Raw genomic sequence first — 22,157 nt, 5'->3', positions numbered from 1 at the left:
TCCCATGACTGCAAACACGGAGCAAGAATCCTAACAGAAGCAGGGGTGCCAACTTGAATAAAATATTGGTGGGGGCAGATAAGTCCCACCCCACATAATCAATCATTGAATGGCAATGTCCTTCAACTTTGGGGAGCCTGAACCCCTCAAGTATTTTACTGCGGGGGGACCTTGGCCCCTACGAGTTGGCTCCTATGAATGGAATAGCTGGATGTGGGAATGGAGGGGGGCATTCAGAAGGGGATCGAGGAAAGTGGGTTTTGTTTTGTTTTTTGCTACAACTGTCATTGGATTCATCATCCCATTACTACTTAATGGAAGAAAACTCTTGAGGGAGGACTGCAAGAGTTTTAGAAGGTTTCCTTTTCGCTTTTCTTTTTTAAGTACACTGCAGTGATTTACAGCTCCCATGAGCCAATGGTGTACTTTTCTCCTCTTGCCATGTCTCTGCTCAGTCATTGAGACAGACACAAAGGACCAGTTAAAGCTTAGAAAAATGACCCACGCTCGTTTTAACAAGAGCACAGAGAAGTCTGATATGTGAGCACTAAGCTGGCAAATGACCCATTACAGAGGTTACTAAAATGTTTGGAATTTGGGTAATACCTCTTTTTCTCTTCCTGTGACTATTAAGTAACTTGGTAGTTTGACTTCTTTGCTGCGAGAATGAAACACTGTACAGATAAGTAGAGAAACACTATCTACTGGAGAACACATGAAGTCATAATCGCCTGTGGTTCTGCTAATTGCTATCCATGTGGAAACCATTTGAATTTAACAGGGTGCTTCTCTTTGCTCTGGTTAAAATACATCATTATGAAACAGTTTTGCACAATGGGCTTCTTGTGGTTCTTAAGCGAGACATTAGTAATATACTTAATGCGTGTTCTAACAGTATGCCTCTGTTAAGAAGACTTCTGTTTTGGGGTAAGCTAAATGAAGAGAGCCAACATAAACAAGCCATGTGCAAAACTGCAGCGTATCACATTTGCCTGCTTTGTGTTAAATGTGTAAATGCCAACACAAGCATAAATAGCAGCAAGTTCCACTCCCCCCCCCCCCATCACACATACACACATTTTATTCTGTCATGAGAAATAATTTTGCATTGTATTATGTCCTTATTGTTTGCACATTGTTGTCTCTGGTAATAATTTACCCCATGAAGCAAGGTGTAGGGTTTCCAGTCATTGCAATCTTGTTTAAAATCTCCCTCATCCCACCATTAACCAGTATGCAGATCTCTATTGCATGGCCTGGACTTCCTAAGACCTAAATGGCCATTGGGGCATCCATTGCGGGTGAGAGTGACTCTACAACCCACAAAACAATTGGATGTACAACTGACAATGGATATGCTGAACCTGCTTGAAAAGTTTCAGCTGTCTTCTGGGGGAGCGGGGCGGGGAAATGATGTTTGGCCTGAGAAGGGAACTTCATGCTTAGCTCACAAATTCACTTATGGTCAGAAGCTCCCAAAGTGTGATCTTGGCCTCCTCATGGTGCTAGACAGTATGTGAAGGTGGCATGAAGTTCCAGAAAAAGTGGCTGGTTCCTTTCTCAGAAGCAGGCAGCACTGCTCACTGATCCACATTAGATGTGTGTGGATCTGGCTAGTTTTATTCACTGCCACCACCAACAGCCCAGTGTGATAATGCAACCTTGCCCTGGCCAGGTTCAGACGAAGATTTGCACCACCCACATTCTTGCTACTGACCTCATTGCATTGCATTCAGGTCACCACATACCAAAGGGACCTGCATGCTTCACAATGATGGCAAGGGCTCTCAGGAACGATATATTGTGTCAATGGCTCCAGGCCCCTCACCATTCCATTGTGTGGCAACAAGGGCTTCAACAGAGACATTCAAGCTGGAGTAGCAGATTGGCTTCCCCAGTGAATGAGCTCCATACCAATCTCCCTGCCATCTTGCTTCTTGAGATGTATTGGTGACACCTCCTGCTGTCAATCTAGCATTGCAGCTCCACCCACCTGGCGAGCTGCTTCTCATAAAGATTGTTGTTGTTGCTGTTTAGTCGTTTAGTCGTGTCTGACTCTTCGTGACCCCATGGACCAGAGCACACCAGGCACTCCTGTCTTCCACTGCCTCCCGCAGTTTGGTCAGACTCATGCTGGTAGCTTCGAGAACACTGTCCAACCATCTCGTCCTGTGTTGTCCCCTTCTCCTTGTGCCCTCAATCTTTCCCAGAATCAGGGTCTTTTCCAGGGAGTCTTCTTTTCTCATGAGGTGGCCAAAGTATTGGAGCCTCAGCTTCACAATCTGTCCTTCCAGTGAGCACTCAGGGCTGGTTTCCTTCAGAATGGAGAGGTTTGATCTTCTTGCAGTCCATGTAGGCATATGTAAAGCATATGTAACATTTTGGACTCAAAACTGGTTACATTGAGTTTGCAAGTGTAATAAAAAATACCTTCTTTATAAAGGGGAAATGTTTCTGGTGTTTAAACAGCCCGTGACCTTTATTCCGTCATTCTGACAGGCATCATGTGAAGCAGAAAGAATTGTATGAGCATCAGACGGCAGGACTGACTTTTGTTACAGATACCTAAAAATATGCAGGGATACCTATCAAGAGAATGTAAAACCTGTGACCAGAAGCCGAGAAGCATTATAATTCCTTTCCAGTTTGCTGGGTATTTGTTTCTTTCTTAAAATGCTTGCAAGAAGAACGGGTGTCCCTTCGAGCATTATGTCTTTACAATGTTGGCTTCGTTTAAGTCACTGCAATCAAACTAAATCAAGCTGATATTGTATGTTGCTGTGGTGCACTCACAGGCACAGAGAGAGAGGGAAAGAAAATATCAATGGCAAGTCAAGATACCCCCTCCCCCCCCCCCAATAAAGATATACACGGAAGTACTGTGGGGATGCACATCTTTCATAATTCAAGTTGAGGGAGCAGCAGGGCTGCATGTTGTCTCAAATAAAATTATGGGAACAAACCAGTGGGAATTTCAAATCCTGTTAAAATGATTGGGAGCTGGGCAAGAGAAAGTGAAGGTCAACTGAAGGGGAATCTTGAGATAGCCAGTGGTGGCTGGTGCCCATGGAGCAGGCATGGCCACACTTGGCCCTCCAGCTGTTTTGGTACTACAACTCCCATAATCCCTAGCTAATAGGGCCAGTGGTCAGGGATGATGGGAATTGTAGTCCCAAAACAGCTGGGGACCAAGTTTGGCCATGCCTGCCATAGAGACTTGAAGTGTAACAAGGGCCCAAGAAGGCAGCAGGCCCAGGCAAGACCCATAAAATTATTTAAAAGGCTTAGTTGGGAATAATCCAGAAGAAATGGGTGGAAGGTAACACACGGCATAAGAAAGACGAATGAAGAATGAGATGAAGAATGGACAAAAAACCCTGGAAGGTCCATTGCACAAGAGGATTTCTATTTCACAACTGGGAGGACATCACTGACTGTTGCCCTAACTCACCAATTCCTCAACGTTTTCAGCACTCTTATGAACAGGTTTGCCTAGACAAAGAGAAATTGTCTGTGGACAACATGATGGGGGGATGGCCCATAAATGGCCAGTTTTCCTCTCTGTTCCATTATCACACATAAGCATATGAGGCTTTCACAACACATGGAGTGTTTCTTGTTGTTGTTTAGTCCTGTCCAACTCTTCGTGACCCCATGGACGAGAGAACGCCAGGCACTCCTGTCTTCCACTGCCTCCCGCAGTTTGGTCAAACTCATGCTGGTAGCTTCGAGAACCCTATCCAACCATCTCGTCCTCTGTCGTCCCCTTCTCCTTGTGCCCTCCATCTTTCCCAACATCAGGGTCTTTTCCAGGGAGTCTTCTCTTCTCATGAGGTGGCCAAAGTATTGGAGCCTCAGCTTCAGGATCTGTCCTTCCAGTGAGCATTCAGGGCTGATTTCCTTAAGAATGGATAGGTTTGATCTTCTTGCAGTCCATGGGACTCTCAAGAGTCTCCTCCAGCATCATAATTCAAAAGCATCAATTCTTCAGCGATCAGCCTTCTTTATGGTCCAGCTCTCACTTCCATACATCACTACTGGGAAAACCACAGCTTTAACTATATGGACCTTTGTTGGCAAGGTGATGTCTCTGCTTTTTAAGATGAGTGTTTCTAAGGAAGCGCTATTGTTGTTGGTGGTGTGGAAACCCTCCTGACCAAGCAGAACAACTATGTGCTGGCATCATAGTGTCAGAATGAACAAGGCACCACACAAAGGTTGTCTAAAGGGCATGCTAAGGAAAAAGTGTAGCTTGACTCTTCAGTGTGGTTTCATGGAATGAAGATACTGGTAGAATCAATGAATGTGGTGAATGAGCCAATTAAATGATATTAACAAATGACTGGAATTCTAAAAGATTACAGTTGAATTCTGGGAACCTAGATCTGGCTCTGACAGCCACACTCATCAGATCTCTATACTTTAGTAGTCTGTTGCAATACTTGCCTAATTAAAGAATGTCACTATATATTTATAATGTATACATGCCAAGTATGAGCCTACAGTTCCAGTTTAGGCTAGCAATTAAAATAGATTGAAAGGATATGAATACCTTTTTTAAAAAAATAATAATGCTATAACTTTTAAATGAATCCAAATGTATGTAATTTGGGAATATAATGGTTTTCATTATTTTAAAGTCTTCTAAGGAAAACCAGATTTGGTTTCTCAAGGCTAATAAATTTACATGAGCAAGCCATCATATCAGCACTAGGTAGCCAAATCCTTTGTACACTTTGAAATCTTCTTCATGGGGATAAGTTAACTACCCATCCATAATAACAGTAGTAATAATAGTAATAAAAACTTCTCCCTGGGATTAAGAATCAAAGTGGTAACGGTAGCCAGTTTTTTGTGGGACCACCCATCATGCAATACGTGGTCCTCAATTACCATATGTTAGTGAGAATATAATTATTTCATCTCTTTCCAAAGTTCAGGCTGTGAGTGATGTTGGTTATATGCCTGAAACAGCACCACCCACACACTAGAGTCTCACCTTTGGGGAGAACTCTACAGATGTACAATAAAGTGGACGGGCTCAACACAGTTCAGTGTGGACCCTGTTTTTAGCAAAGTATGATCAGACTGTGAAAACAAAGCACATAAGTGCTGTTCAGTCTGCATCCCTAATGGCTGACGGTCTCAGCCTTGGACTCAACACCTTGCTGCTGGATGTATGAAAGGAATTTTGCTGATCCAGTTCACTATACAGATTGTGTGTCTCTTGTTGCGTGAGATGCTAAAGCCTTCTGTGCTGCTGAGGGCAAATATCAGCAGTGTGCTGTCACCCTGCAATGATATGGTGGTGTTCTTAACTTCCACTTCAATAGGCACCAAAATGATCAAAATGAAAATGTGGAATTACCTCCTTATCCCGAGTGACACCTCTCACCAGGTTTTTGACCCTTGCCTTACTGCTTTCACCAAGTCCCATAATCTATTGAAAGAGGATCCATTTAAATCACCCCCTTTGGGCAGTTTCCTGATGCTCTTGGCTTTTATTAGTAACATATCACCCACACTCCAGATGAACTGACATCTAGTGTTCAGCACAGGGGAAAATGTTGCCTTGTTCCTCAGACAGTGATGGGGAGGGGAAATGATTTCGTTCTGTTAGCATCATCATTTACTCAGCAATAAATGAGTATGCATGCAATTCTCTTGTCTGTTCCTGTGAATGCCACACATCAGAACAGAAAGACAGAAATTTCATAATCATCACCTGATACATCTTTTGGAAAGTTGTTTCTTCGTTGCGCATTTGACACTTCTTCATCTTTAATTTTTTTAAAATTAATTTTCACAATTAAACATTATAATCACATAAGCATAAAAGAATAAACCACACACAAAAAACAGGGGGAAAAACATTTTCACACAATAATAAATCCACATTTTGGGATTACTTATATCCCTCAACTTCCCTCCATTCCCTGCCCTGGTTCTTTTATATTATCTTAATTTATACATGTCAATAATTTCCATATCTTTAATTATCTCCAAATTTAAACATTCTCCTTAATGTTACAAGTCCTCCTGCTCACAAGTCCTTTATAAGACCAGTGGCAACAGTCGGCCCTGGAGAATATTAACCACTCTCAATTTTACCTGTGGACTGCCATCTGTCCAGATTTTAATTTGCTCTGAACTAATTTTAAGATAGGGACGCAGGTGGCGCTGTGGGTTAAAGCCTCAGCGCCTAGGGCTTGCCGATCGAAAGGTCGGCGGTTCGAATCCCTGCGGCGGGGTGCGCTCCCGCTGTTCGGTCCCAGCGCCTGCCAACCTAGCAGTTCGAAAGCACCTCCGGGTGCAAGTAGATAAATAGGGACCGCTTACCAGCGGGAAGGTAAATGGCGTTTCCGTGTGCGGCTCTGGCTCTGGCTCTGGTTCTGGCTCTGGCCAGAGCAGCGGTGTCACGCTGGCCACGTGACCCGGAAGTGTCTCCGGACAGCGCTGGCCCCTGGCCTCTTAAGTGAGATGGGCGCACAACCCCAGAGTCTGTCAAGACTGGCCCGTACGGGCAGGGGTACCTTTACCTTTTAATTTTAAGATAGGGGACGCGGGTGGCGCTGTGGGTTAAACCACAGAGCCTAGGACTTGCCGATCAGTAGGTTGGCGATTCAAATCCCCCCGACCTTTTGATTGGCAAGCCCAAGCAGCACAGTGGTTTAACCCACAGCGCCACCCGTGTCCCCCTCTGTGCATGTGCGTGTGTGCAAATGCTGATGCAGCCCCTGATTTCAAGCACTACCTTCTATTGGGATATTGGAAGCAGTGCACTGCTTTGTCTCAAGAGACCTTCTCTTGGCTGCATAAACATTTCTGTTTGATTTGAGCCAATTGATTCCAGTTCCATCTGCTGTGAAGCAGCCAGGCTGTTCTGTTAGGGGGGAAACATCCATTTTCCCCTTCCAAGCGCTTAGAACTGAAGGGCAGGCAGACTAATGTGGAGAGGAGAAGTTAAGAGCATTGTTTTTCCTGGACGTGTGGAACATTGCATTGATTTTCTTGCCAATACATGGAACAAAGTTCCATGCGAGTACAATATAGACATTTGTTCAAAAGCTGGCTAAGAGTGTTTCTGAACCATGCCTTAGGAGGCCACTGAATGATGAATTCACTCATAGGATTTATATCCTGCCTTTTATCACTGATGATCTCATGGTGGGTAACAGCAATTTAAAACAAAATAAAAAATAAATTAAAACAGTCAAAATATGATTTAACTCACATCTGTCATGGTGCAGGCCGTGAAGGTATCATACTGAAAATGGCTGATGGAAAAGAAATGTCATAAGCTGTCATCAAAAGATTGATAGTGTTGACAGGACATCCCACAACCATAGATGAGAAAGTCCCCTGGAGGACTGAAGTTTCTTTGTCCTGGTTCTGCAATGGAATTACCATGGGCAGACTTCAAAGTCTGGGCAGGGCAACCTGAGGAGAGACACTCCTTCAGGTAACTGGGTCACAAGATATTCAGGGATGTGTATGTCAACACTGATCCCTTGAATTGGAGGGGATCTTCTAAAAGTCTCGATGTCAAGCTAATCAGAAAAGATTTTTCCTGACTCCCATCTCACTCCTAGATCTTGGTTTGAATACAGTTTTCACTCCCCCCCCCCAGTTGTATTAAAATGTACATTTTTTAAACAATCACTATATGCTCACATATTATACACATGTGGTCTGTGCACAGTGCAGTGTATACATTCTGACTTTTGTTTTCCTGACCACAAAAATTATTCAGCTCCCTTCCCACTACCTCTGAAGAACATGGAAAGAGCCTGTTGGCTCAGGCCAGTGGGTCCATCTAATCCGGCGCCACCTATTGGTAGCCCTGCAAACTGTGGCATGACAATATTCTTACAATGTTATTATATATAGAAATTGATTGTGTATGTGTGTAATAATGGTTTGAGCTTGCAGCACAACCCCCTAACCTACTGGAATGTAGGATGAAATGTTAGTGATGTGTATTATGTACATAAAACTGCAGGTTGCACACATGTTGTGTACACAGAAATGTTCATAGAGCTAATGCATGGGATTCTTTTGTTCATTTGATCACCTAAGTTTGGTCATCTGGTGTCATTATTGCCTTTCCCTTGTTTCTCCTCAGGCAACAAGGTCTATGGATCAATATGAATAAAATACATACAATTTCAGAGGGTGGGGGGAAGCAGTTTTCCAGTAGGTTAGCGGGTTGTGCTGCAAGCTCAAACCATTATTACACGCATACACAATCAATCAATCTATATATATAATAACATTGTAAGAATATTGTCATGCTACAGTTTGCAGTTTTGTGCACAAAAAAAACATCACTAACATTTCATCCTTAAAAACCTGGTTTTTTTTATTTTTAAAAAACTGCACTAAATGAGCCGCTCAAACAGAAGTTCCTATTTCCTGGACCCAGGACCCACTGAGCCCTCACTGATCCAGCCCCAGCTTAGCTTCAGCTGGTGCAGATTCTAAGGAGAAGTAGAGCTGAGTGTCATTCATATATAAAATTTATTAGCATATGGTTTGTTATATTATGAATAGCTTCATGACCTGAATTGCAGCACCCTAAGTCACAGGCTTCATGTGAAAGGCTGGGCTGGATGAATCCCTAGCCGGAATTAAGATTGCCGGAAGAAATATCAACAACCTCAGATATGCAGATGACACAACCTTGATGGCAGAAAGTGAGGAGGAATTAAAGAACCTTTTGTTGAGGGTGAAAGAGGAGAGCGCAAAATATGGTCTGAAGCTCAACATCAAAAAAACGAAGATCATGGGCACTGGTCCCATCACCTCCTGGCAAATAGAAGGGGAAGAAATGGAGGCAGTGAGAGATTTTACTTTCTTGGGCTCCATGATCACTGCAGATGGTGAGAGCAGCCACGAAATTAAGAGACGCCTGCTTCTTGGGAGGAAAGCAATGACAAACCTAGACAGCATCTTAAAAAGTAGAGACATCACCTTGCCAACAAAGGTCCGTATAGTTAAAGCTATGGTTTTCCCAGTAGTGATGTATGGAAGTGAGAGCTGGACCATAAAGAATGCTGATCGCCGAAGAATTAATGCTTTTGAATTATGGTGCTGGAGGAGACTCTTGAGAGTCCCATGGACTGCAAGAAGATGAAACCTCTCCATTCTTAAGGAAATCCGCCCTGAGTGCTCACTGGAAGGACAGATCCTGAAGCTGAGGCTCCAATACTTTGGCCACCTCATTAGAAGAGAAGACTCCCTGGAAAAGACCCTGATGCTGGGAAAGATGGAGGGCACAAGGAGAAGGGGACGACAGAGGATGAGATGGTTGGATAGGGTTCTCGAAGCTACCAGCATGAGTTTGACCAAACTGCGGGAGGCAGTGGAGGACAGGAGTGCCTGGTGTGCTCTGGTCCATGGGGTCACGAAGAGTCGGACACGACTAAACAACTAAACAACAACAACAAAAGTCACAGGCTTGGTTCTGGTTTTGGTATAGTGGAAACAATGAGTGGACAGGGAAGAAGGGAAGAAGACAGGAAGCTGCCTCCTACTGAGTCAGAGCCTTGGTCTGCCCAGCTCAGTTTATTTTGGTTACACTGACTGGTGATGGCTCTCCAGAATTTCAGAAAATAATCTCTCCCAGTCTCACCAGGAGCTGCTAGGGACTGAAGCTGGGGAAATTTGTATTTGAAGAAGGTGCCCTACTAAGCTCTGCTGAGCTTTGGCCCTTCTCCAGTGGCATTCACAAGGACCAGAGTTTTGTCAGTTTGGCTCTAATGTTGGAAGTGGGACACTGTGTAGAGCACGCATTGATTCTGGAAAACATCCCACTTCCTCTGTTCAAGAACATTCTGGTGGTCATCCCTACCCCCTCCATCTCCCAGCCTTGCACCAGCCTTAGCCCATTTTGGACCAACCCAGCGAGGCTCGTCTGGATCAATGCACATGCAGCTGGTCCTCCCACCAAGTTTTGAGTTTCACTGCAAACTTTTTACATGGATTGATAAGGAGTGCCGTGAAACCTTTTAAGGAGTTCTTAAACACACCACTCAGAATTGTTCATCTGATATCCCTGCAAATTATCAAAACACTGCCAGCTTCAGGTTTGATCTAATTACATTGTGCAGTTTTGAGGCCAGTAAAGGTCAAATTGAGGGAATAGGCAGATTTTATTAGCCAGCTTTCTCCTTGGGCTTTCAGTAGGATGACACGTGTCCAAAACCTGCTCTCAAAGTAATCCATTCCAACAGCTTGCCTCCTTGCTTTTTGCTAATGGTCAGAGTCGATCAATAAAGTTGAGTCTAAGTGTCTCTGAGTCAACACACCTGCTTCTTAATGTACATAGTAAGAGCCAATCAAGCCTGTTTCTAGAAGAGGCCTAAACAGCTGCTGGCTATCCAAATGAAATGGAGTCTCCCAACAGCCACGTATCTTGACCTGTCAAGACAGCCTGTGAAGGAGCCTCCATTGTCTTTGCAGTCTTGGTGGCCGAGAGGAAACAGCCTCACAAAATTTAGGAGGAGGTGGGAATTCACCACATATTCTCCAGGGGGAATTCTCCAACAGTTTCGGGGCAGAGGCGAAATGACCGCTCTCCACCTCAAATGGGGGGTGCTCTTTGCTTGGTCGCGCCCCTTGATCCTACTTGATCCCCGGCAATTCAGCCTGGCTTTGCCTTCCCGAGTTGGATACCTGGAGGTTCCCACCCAACCTCAGACAGTTAGCCAATCCCAGCCGGGGAGGTGTTGCCAGGGGAATTTACCAGGTAGGGTTAGGACTGCCCTGCACACACAATAGAGGGTGGAACTTACCTGGGAGTCCTCAGTTGGCTCCAGAGCTTCTCCCACCCTGCCCTCCCTCAGTTTACGCCTTCCTTTCGCAGGTTAACCTCTTCTTTACAGCTGCTGCAGTCATTGATGGTTGCTGTTGAAGGACTGGGAAGGAATTTCCTTACATTGGCAGGTTTTGCCTTCTCCACAGCAAAACGTCACAACTTTGGTGGTTTCAGGCCTTGGGCGGAATCCTTTAGTCTATCTTCCCTAAATGGTGGGAGGGCGTGAAGTGGTGACCATGCAGCGGCGATCCCAGGGTTCCCCGTTAAAGGGATTGTGTGGAAGAGAGTCACTGGCCATATGCCATTAAGTTGTCAGTGCTCTCCCCTGTGTTGTGGTGAAATGGGGGGTGGGCTCTCTGCTTAAACGTAAGTTTTCTAGAGCAAGCCCAATCCCCACACAGTTTGGATAACCCTGATGTTCCCCAGATCCCTGGATGGGGACTGGGAGGGATAAACGCCCAATGCCTGAGCCAAGGTCCCCCTCCACCTGAAATTTTAATAAAGTTGTGGCCAATTTTAATTCCATAACATGTTGTCATGAGTCATTATTCCTCCCGGGGGTCGCATGGGGTTGGGGGGTCTCCGCCTGGCCACGCAAAAGCAAATGGTAAGAAAATTCCTCAGAAAATGATTCTTTGGACAAATTTCGGCTCAGTTAATACTTGGATGAAACAAACTTAGCAAATCCTGGTGGATGAAAGAAGCAATGGGCAAAGAGAAAGGACTGGGGAGAATGGTGCCCACACCCTTTCCTTTCTTCAACTAATATATCCATCAGAATTGGCTTACCTGGTGCTGTGGAGTCTTGGCAGGTGTGTCACTGATGTTTACAGGGAGGGAGAGGGACAAGGTGGTTGGTAGGTCAGTGTGGTGCAAACCAACCAACAGGAGAGCTGCATTGGCTATGCCTGAGTGTTTGCACCATGCTGACCTCCATGCCACATCTCTCCTTCTCCTTTCCTTCCCAGTAAGCAATAGCAAACCATGTGCTGGGAAGCTGGCATAGCAGCACAGCCCCACCTGGTGAGCTACTTCCGCAGTTAAAGCCACATTCCCAACCATTCACAAGTTAAGCTTGGGGGGTATATTCTTGCTTGGGCAGGGGCTGAGATTCGGAGGAAGCCCGGAAAAGAAAATCCTCAGATAATTTCTCAGATGACTATTTTCTGAGAGATTTCAGCTCAGCTCTAATATGTCAAACTTCCAATGGGCGCCATATATTGCTAGAGGTTTGTGCCTTGCAAGTGCGTTAGGTCTGACTTGCAACTGTTTTTCTAGTCATGCATTCAGCTACATTCCTTTCCCTGTTGGCAACCCAGCTTCCACAATTCAGCCTCTGAAGAAAATCTGGGAGTTCTTGCAAAATTCTGCCAAGGTCTTCTTACTAGCAGCTTTGCCTTCTAGAAATGGGTTGTTCTTGGCATAGATTTGGAGGAGACTGATGGAGGAGCTTGAAATTGTGCATTAGAGAGGAAGTCACAGAAATGATCTTGAATGGGATGGGAAGGACATGGTCAGAACAAGAGGCAAGGAAAATAATTAGCCACAGGCTCTTGAAAGGGCATTAAATTCAACAACCTGGAACAGGAGTGCCTCACTTATTTAATCATATATTCATGGTTGAGCTTCCTAACTTCATTTTTCAGTTTCTTGTGCTTGGCATCAAATCTACTGATTTTAATGGTTAAGTAAGGGTTTCATTTTTTTTTTTTAATGGACCTCATCAGTTCTGCAAAGTCAGGAGAGAGCAAGCCAAATGCCATTGTGGTTCACATATCATAAAAGTAACTGGTAACTACTGTCAACTCCAATTGAAGGACGTGGAATCATTTTCTTTACTGTCAATGCCACAAATCTGCTTTTCTGAGCAGTGCCAATTCTAGTTTGCTGAGCTGGCAGTGAGTGAAATTGACAAATGTTTCTTTTAAACTTGTAAACTGAACAAATAGTAAACTTCAACCCCTTGCAAATAATAATAAATAAGAGCAAATTATAGAAGCACCAGAGTGCTCCTATAGTTAAGGAGAAAAGCAAAATAAAAATATAATACATATATACAGCGAGTATCAAAAATAAGGCTCCAGCATTATGATCCTCAATATTCTACTGCTTATAAAAATGGTATCTATTGTGACAATAATCTGGTGAGGTCTATGAAAGTACTGAATTAAAAACTGCTCTGATACAAATTGCTACAGGTAAAGCAATTAAGAACATGTTAAAAATCAACACTTCCCCAGTTATTGAAAAAGCTTATCAATTATTTATTTCCTGTTCTAGTGAAAACTACAGATTTAATTTTTCCACATTTTCCTTTGTTTGCTGAAGTCCTGATCAGTGGCTCAAAAGTTATTAAAGTTTTCCTGATTCATTTAAATCTATGGTAGACGAATTCTGCCAAAATAGTGTTGTGCATGGCTGGAAGGAACAGCAAAGCCCAAGGTCTCATCACCATTCCTCATTTTTGCAGATGCATCCACCTATCGGATGATATGTGCAATGTACAGTGGTACTTCAGGTTAAGTACTTAATTTGTTCCGGAGGTCCGTACTTAACCTGAAACTGTTCTTAACCTGAAGCACCACTTTAGCTAATGGGGCCTCCTGCTGCCGCCATGCCGCCAGAGCATGATTTCTGTTCTCATCCTGAAGCAAAGCCAGCATGCTGTAGTGGTTAAGAGCGATAGACTCATAATCTGGTGAACCGGGTTTGATTCCCCGCTCCTCCACATGCAGCTGCTGGGTGACCTTGGGCCAGTCACACTTCTCTGAAGTCTCTCAGCCCCACTCACCTCACAGAGTGTTTGTTGTGGGGGAGGAAGGGAAAGGAGAATGTTAGCCGCTTTGAGACTCCTTCGGGCAGTGATAAAGCCGGATATCAAATCCAAACTCTTCTTAACCTGAAGCACTATTTCTGGGTTAGCGGAGTCTGTAACCTGAAATGTATGTAACCTGAAGCATATGCAACCTGAGGTACCACTGTATAGTAATTTAGGTCCGTCCCCCCCATTTTACATTTAATTTGAATACTGCCTTTCTATTTTACTATACCTACGGCGGCTGCATGGGAAAGATTCTAAATACCTTTGCGTATCGAGACCCCATAACCACCCTGCTCCCTAAGGTGCAAATAACTAGAAAACAATCAAATAAGGCCACAACTTTATTGATTACAGATGTGAAGGTTTTGAGTGGCATGGCCCTAGCTCCCATCTGGGCATCAGAGAGAAGCCACTCCTCCTGGATCCTTTTAATAGGATACCCTTCCCTGTGGAGGGGCAGGTAGAGGCTACAACCTCCCCTCCAACCAAGACTAGGCTGACCTAATGCCTAACTGCCTTAGAAAGTTGTGACGATTGCTATGAGGCAGGCGAAAACCCAAATGGCGCAGCCAATTTGCCAGATGGGAAAAATTCCTGCAGGGCGCCTAAATCTGGCGACTGACATTTATCCATAGCCAGGTCATACCACCCTCAAAAACCCTAATCCAAGGGAGGGCGGGTATGAGAACCGGCGTGGCAAGAGAGAGGCTGAAAGGCCCTGCAGGCCGGTGATGTATCCTTGCCCTGGGTGCAGTGCCAAGTGCCACTGCTGGTCAGTTGGCACCTAGTCCAGGAGAATGTCCCCAAATTCCTGCTGCCATTGGCCAATTTGGCAGCAGGAGGACAATCCGGCCTGCAAATAGACCAGATCACAGGGGAGGCCCAGGTCCTGCCCGCAAAACTGCCCTCCTAAGGAGGGCAAATGGACTGACTGTTAAAAAACATACGCTGTTTGTTTAATGAATGTGGCGCTTCTAGCTGAGATCTCCAAAACTATGGTGTGCAGTGTGTTAAATGAGGTCTCAGCACTCTTAATACCCTTTCCTTCTCTGAAATATACTTGATTATTTACACAATGGGCTCCCGGCTAATTCCGGGATTCTCCTGTAGGCCAATCAGGTTGCAGTTTCACTTCCACCTGGAGCTGGATTGGGTGGTTCGTGTGGACCAATCAGACTGCTGCATTCTGGATCCTATTGTTCTAGGACCAATCAGACTGCTGCATTCTGAAGCCTATTATTCTAGGACCAATCAGACAGCTGCATTTTGGATCCTATTCAACTCAGTTGAGCCACTGAAAGCACAGCTTTACAAAGAGCAAATGTTTAACATAACGCCAGGGAGGCAAACTGAAGGGAGGAAGGGCAGGCTTTGTGAATGGAAGAGTGGAAGATGGGAGGTTTCATTGTGGAGCTCCCACCCTCCAATCATTTTTACATCGAAAATAAAATCCCACCCCACAGCATAAAAGATGTGGGGAAGAATGAGGTGCTTTTATTACCCTTCCCACCTGGAAACACTTTGGCCTGGTTCACGGGCTTCACAAGGCTTTTTAGGTCACTGGGGGATGGCAGCCAAACCAAGGTTTAGCTTCTCATGTCATCCACACCTGGGGTTGAGGTTAACCTTGACTACAGACTGTGGTTAAGGAGGAGAGAGCTTAAGCAGAAATCTGGGTTTGGGTGGCACACTAAGCCAAACCTTCGATGCCATGCTGCCCTGACCTACTGTACAAAGCCCAAGGAGAAGCAAGGCAGCTGTGATCTCCTCCTTGAAGCCAGGAGTCCTCTTCATGTGATGAAGCAGAAAACATATCTCTGAATTGTTGCCATCCACTGAACACTCTGTCCCCCGCCCAGCGGAGGATCTGGCCATGAGGACTCCACGGATGATTCAGTGTGCTCCATTGCACTGAGAAACGAAGGGATTGGGCACCATCCAGGAGGGGTGGGGCTCACAGTCAGAAGTCAGCAATGCTTTTACTGGGAGGGGTGAGGCTCGGCTTGTCCCCTCCGGAAGCAAGACAGGAGCTTTGTGTTCATAAAGCACAGCTTGAAGCTCATCATAAAAAAAACAAAGATCATGGCCACTGGGCCCATCATCTTCTGGCAAACAGAAGGGGAAGAAATGGAGGTAGTGAGCGATTTTACTTTCTTGGGCTCCATGATCACTGCAGATGGTGACAGCAGCCACGGAATTAAAAGGCGCCTGCTTCTTGGCAGAAAAGCAATGACAAACCTAGACAGCATCTTAAAAAGCAGAGACATCACCTTGCCAACAAAGGTCCGTATAATTAAAGCCATGATTTTCCCAGTAGTGATGTATGGAAGTGAGAGCTGATCGCCTGAGCTGATAAAGAAGGCTGATCGCCAAGGAATTGATGCTTTTGAAGTATGGTGCTGGAGGAGACTCTTGAGAGTCCCATGGACTGCAAGAAGATTAAATCTATCCATTCTGAAGGAAATCAGCCCTGAGTGCTCACTGGAAGGACAGATCGTGAAGCTGAGGCTCCAATACTTTGGCCACCTCATGAGAAGAGAAGACTCCCTGGAAAAGACCCTGATGTTGGGAAAGATGGAGGGCACAAGGAGAAGGGGACAACAGAGGACGAGATGGTTGGACAGTGTTCTCAAAGCTACCAGCATGAGTTTGATGAAACTGCTGGAGGCAGTGGAAGACAGGAGTGCCTGGTGTGCTCTGGTCCATGGGGTCACGAAGAGTCGGACACGACTAAACGACTAAACAACAACAACACAGTCTGACCTCATCGCCATCTAGTTTTTGCCTCAGTCTGCCCTGCCCCCTGCCTCTGTGATTTTGATTTGATTTATTATATTTCCCTGCTGCTTTTCATTCAAATGAATCCCAAAGTGGCTTACAAACAATAAATAATAACAAAATAGAACAAATACAGCCTAAATCATACTGAATAATTAACATATCATCCGTGAAACAATTACAATCTCTAAAATACCATTAACAAAGCCACAACTAAAAAAAGATAGGCTAACCAGCACAATTGCAGCTGAAGCAATATAGGATTCACTAAGTGCTACAGCATTCATAATCTATAAAACAACACTGACAACTCTCTCTTTCTAATTTGGCTTTAAGTGTTTCCAGAAAATCTTTTTTTGGCATGTACTTTTTCAGATAAAATTAATCAGAAAAACATTTATTTTATATACCACTCTGTGTATTTTTAGCAGAAGAGCAGATTCTTATTACTAATTGCTATTATTAGCCTCCTTACAAGTACTTGGGTGAAGTCAACATTCCTTGCCTCTTCATCCCCAGAGGGTTCACAGAATAGGAACCTAACCCCTGACAGTTCTTGTGATTTTATTTCAATGTAAATATAACTGTTTCTCCCTAACTTCAGAGACAATGCCATTTCTTCAAACAAAATAGGAATGCAATATTAGTGCAAATGCATGTGTTAATTATTAAATGCTGCAACTTTACACTGTCTCTGTTTCATATTAGAAACACTGGATGGTTTAAAAATATTGTTTTGATTCATGTTTCAGACAGAGCAGAAAAGCTCTATGTTATATGTTATATAAATGTTATAAAACTGTTATATAATTAAGATGAAGATAGGAAAAACGTTATTCAGAATATATTCTTCCATGCTCCAGAATATTTTTTGTGTGTGTATCCCTTTCTTCTAATTGATAATCTCATGCATCTCATACACACACACACACACACACACACAGATGCACTTTCAGGATAAAAGTGTCACACTTTGTCACAGAGAAAGGCTAAAGGTCTGCAGATCTCCACCTCTAGGGTATCTGTCTTCCGAGAGCTAACCACAAACGATCTTCCATGGTTTCAGTGAAAGATGATTTGGAACAAAGAGCCATGTTTTATCCTGCCAACTGCTACATTCATGTCTTTATTTGGCATTTATATCAGGGGGGAAAGGAGCTTTCCATGGAATCAAATTTGGATACTCACCAGTACTGGTTTGGAGAACAGAAGCCCGGTTGTTAGCTATAGAGAGAATAAATGAGCTGCTCCAAAAGAACTCACTAATAACTCTGACAATAGAGGCCCTGATCAATAACCACTAGGGATGTGTTGAAACCTCCCCTCCAATTTTTTGAACGTTTACTTCTCTCTTTCTGTCTCATTTCTCTGAACTTTGGGCAAGTTTCGGCTAAGGTGTACCTTATTGTTTTGAGGCATATGTGATTAATATTATGCAGCTTTTTAAATGTGTTTGTGGTATTTTCCAGGGCTCTGCAGACCCCTTAGCTGCCTGCACATCCTGAACTGAAAAGCCCTAAGGGAGAAATCACCTCATACCATCTTTGATTGAAGCTCAGAAACCCAGAGAGCCTGGCTACCCAGAACTTGTGGTCAGTCTGCTTGCTAATCTTGTTTAAGGGGAATCTTTCCTTTTACCTTTAAAAAAAACACCTTCCTACACTGATTTCTTTAAAAATTAAAATACCTCCTTAAAAATAAATAAATCAAAGCAAGAAAAACTGCCTCTCTACCTTACTGCATTTACAGTGGTACCTCGGGTTAAGTACTTAATTCGTCCTGGAGCTCCATACTTAACCTGCCGTGCCACCGATTACTGTTCTCATCCTGAAGCAAAGTTCTTAACCTGAAGCACTATTTCTGGGTTAGCAGAGTCTGTAACCTGAAGCATATGTAACCTGAAGCGCATGTAACCTGAAGTACTTAATTCGTCCTGGAGCTCCGTACTTAACCTGCCGCGCCACCGATTACTGTTCTCACCCTGAAGCAAAGTTCTTAACCTGAAGCACTATTTCTGGGTTAGCAGAGTCTGTAACCTGAAGCATATGTAACCTGAAGCGCATGTAACCTGAAGTACTTAATTCGTCCTGGAGCTCCGTACTTAACCTGCCGCGCCACCGATTACTGTTCTCACCCTGAAGCAAAGTTCTTAACCTGAAGCACTATTTCTGGGTTAGCAGAGTCTGTAACCTGAAGCATATGTAACCTGAAGCGCATGTAACCTGAAGTACTTAATTCGTCCTGGAGCTCCGTACTTAACCTGCCGCGCCACCGATTACTGTTCTCATCCTGAAGCAAAGTTCTTAACCTGAAGCACTATTTCTGGGTTAGCAGAGTCTGTAACCTGAAGCATATGTAACCTGAAGCGCATGTAACCTGAAGCACATGTAACCTGAAGTGCATGTAACCCGAGGTACCACTGTATAGGAAAGCATCACCAAGGATGGCATGGGGCATTTTTTTTAGGAAGCATAGTCACCCAGGCAGGCTAAAGAATGAAGACTGCCAGAGATTATTTGTAGAATGAAGCAGTAGCAGAGGGCAGAGTGGGGCAGCCATGGGGATTTGGCCCTGTGAAAACACACTGGCAGAAACACCATATGGCTCAGTCTGTGCACACAGCACTGACCTCCCTGCTGCCTTGCGCCCCTGGCTCTGCCTCCTGGTAAGCAGCAGCAGTGACTAGAACATGGGTAGGCAAACTAAGGCAGCTGGATCCAGCCCAATCACCACCTAAATCTGTCCCACGAACTGTCCGGGAATCAGTGTGATTTTACATGAGTAGAATGTGTGCTTTTATTTAAAATGCATCTCTGGGTTTTTTGAGGGGCATAGGAATTCATCCCCCCCAGAAAAAATATAGTCTGGCCCTCACAAGGTCTGAGGGACAATAGACTGGCCCCCTTCTAAAAAAGTTTGCTGACCCCTGGACTAGAAGACCCTTGGGGTCCCTTCCAGCTTTGCAACCCTGTGATTCTTAAATCCCCTTTGAGTTAAGACAGGTGCTGGCGACTTGGCAGTTCTCAGAAAAGTGCTTCAAGAAACTTTTACAGCTGGATTGGGGGTGGGGTTAAGACTCTTCCTCGGGTGCTTGTATTGTTTTTAAGCTTATTTCTAGTTGTTTTACTGTATGGTTCTAAACTGCCTTGAAATTGTTGTTGTTGTTGTTGTTGTTTAGTCGTTTAGTCTTGTCCGACTCTTCGTGACCCCATGGACCAGAGCACGCCAGGCACTTCTGTCTTCCACTGCCTCCCACAGTTTGGTCAAACTCATGCTGGTAGCTTCCAGAACACTGTCCAGCCATCTCGTCCTCTGTCATCCCCTTCTCCTTGTGCCCTCCATCTTTCCCAACATCAGGGTCTTCTCCAGGGAGTCTTCTCGTCTCATGAGGTGGCCAAAGTATTGGAGCCTCAGCTTCACGATCTGTCCTTCCAGTGAGCACTCAGGGCTGATTTCCTTAAGAATGGAGAGGTTTGATCTTCTTGCAGTCCATGGGACTCTCAAGAGTCTCCTCCAGCACCAGAATTCAAAAGAAATTGTTATGAAAGGTTATTATTAATAACAATGGCATGTGGCTCACAGTGGCAGAACTAAAGCAATTTATACTGAAACGTGCTTCAACCAGAAAGTGGAAATGAAAAGTGTATGGAAACAGACAACAAAAGCAGTGACGCAAACCACAAGATGCAATCGAATATATAAAACACATATAGGCTCAATGTTGCATGTTGAACAGTGAAATGGTTACCATATAGAGAGAAACAATCAATAGCTCCATGTGAATTAATGAGAAAAACTGACAATCTAGACCCTAATTAGGAACTAGATTTAGAGGTCATTGATCCCATTTTACAGATGAGGAATACCGAGGCAGAGTAATAACTGGCTAGCTCAACATTGGCTTTTCCCGGTCTCAGTGGGCTGGGAGAAGCAAAGAGAGTCATCAAGCTGCAACAAGCAAGCATTTCATTTGCATTGAGCTGAGGCTTGGGGGAGGAAATTTCAGAGCAAAAATGCAATCAGCAATGGCATTTAAAAGAATACATTTCCTTCAAGTTCCTTTGCTTGCCTCAGCGAAAATGTGCGGCTGTGTGGCAAGCATTTAGTTGCTGGCTTCTCCATAAAGTAAAGGGTATAAAAACATAGATGTTAAAAGACAAGTTTGGCCGGCACTTCATTGGTGATACCTATCCTGTCATCTAGAGAGCACCGTGTGTGGGAAATGCAGCTCCTTCTTTAAGATCAGGGAAGATGGAGAGTGGGGTTTTCTCAGGACAAAGTTCTGAAAATCAGAGCTGTATCCCAGTGGCTGAATTGGGGCTGCTGGGCAGAGAACTCCAGCTGCTAAACTCCTAGGCCCTCTCTGCCCATCAGGATCTGAGCTTGAAGAGACTCAGCCAATTTGCTGTTGCCGCCTTTAAATGGTGGTGCAGCAACATCCGAAGGCATTCCAAAAGAGAAAACTCTCCACAACGGTGCCAAATAAATACTTGGGAGTTATTACAGCTCGGAGTGTTTCCTAATGCTGGGGGGTCCGGCTTCAGGAGCAATGTACAAATAAACATTCAACAAAATTGATTCCAGTGCTATTTAAAAGGCCTTTCAATTGCACAAGTTTCTCATTTTGCCGCCTTCCTGGGTTTTCTGTCTTCTTCCTGCTTCCTCCTCGTTCCACCGTCCGCCTTTTGCTATACTACCTCTTGAGCCAGCTGAATTGACCTTGCTTCTTCCTTCTCCTTAAAAAGGGAATTTGTGCATTTGGATGTGGGCTGTCCCACTTGCTCGCTCACCTTCTGTTTCCGCCCATGGGATTTCCCTGCTTTTCCCCATTCCTCTCCTTTCCTGGTTCAAGGCCTATTGAGCCTGCTGGGATTTTTGTCCTACCGCAGGGTGAGGGTTGTGGAGAGAAAAACTGGCAGCGCAGCCTTCCAGGGGATGCATATTTTTCATGGGCCTTCAGATGACAGTCCTTTGGCAAAGTAATGGCATTCAGCACCGCAACTTGTTAACAGTGAAGCAGCCCCATCAGGAAACACTATGAAAATAAGTCTGGTTTGGACATAGGAAGCTGCCTTATACTGAATCAGACCATTGGTCCCTCTAGCCTAGGGTTTTTCTCCTAGCCTTGCCTGGAGATGCCAGGGACTTTCTGCATGAAAGGAGGATATTCCAGCACTGAGCTATGCCTCTAATTTCTCTCATTTCTTCCATACTTTTAAACCAGCATTGGAGCTTTCCCACTCTGCGAGAACTCAGAGCTCAGATTCACTTTGGCTTGCCTTGGCAGCAGCAAAATAACCTCACAGTGAATGAGGGATAGGGTGGCACGGGGCGGGTGGCCTTCTGTGCAAACAAAGCATGTTCTCATTCATGGAGAGCACGTGTTGCGGTGGGGTCTGACAGGCCACCCCCTCAGTAGCAATGCTGGGCGGGGTCCTTTAGATGGCCATTGGCAGTGATTGTGCTGTTTGGGTTACTGGGCTAATTTTGACGTTGCCAATTTTTGGGATGGACCAAAGGTTTTATACGCAGGGCATGAGGCATTGAGCGTTTACTTTTGCTGCGTGCACCGGATCACCTGCGCACCCTCCCTAATTTAGGACTCTTGCGTTGACCTTGCTATGTCTGTCATGGGGTCATCTGCTTTTGGGGCAGGGACCTGGTAGGAATTTTGTCCATTTGGCAGATTGGCTGGTGCCATTTGGTTTTTGCCTGCTGCGTAGCAAATCATCACAACTT

The sequence above is a fragment of the Podarcis cretensis genome (assembly GCF_951804945.1).
Source record: "Podarcis cretensis genome assembly, chromosome: 5".
Lineage (NCBI taxonomy): Eukaryota > Metazoa > Chordata > Lepidosauria > Squamata > Lacertidae > Podarcis > Podarcis cretensis.
Note: the sequence above shows the minus strand (reverse complement) of the source record.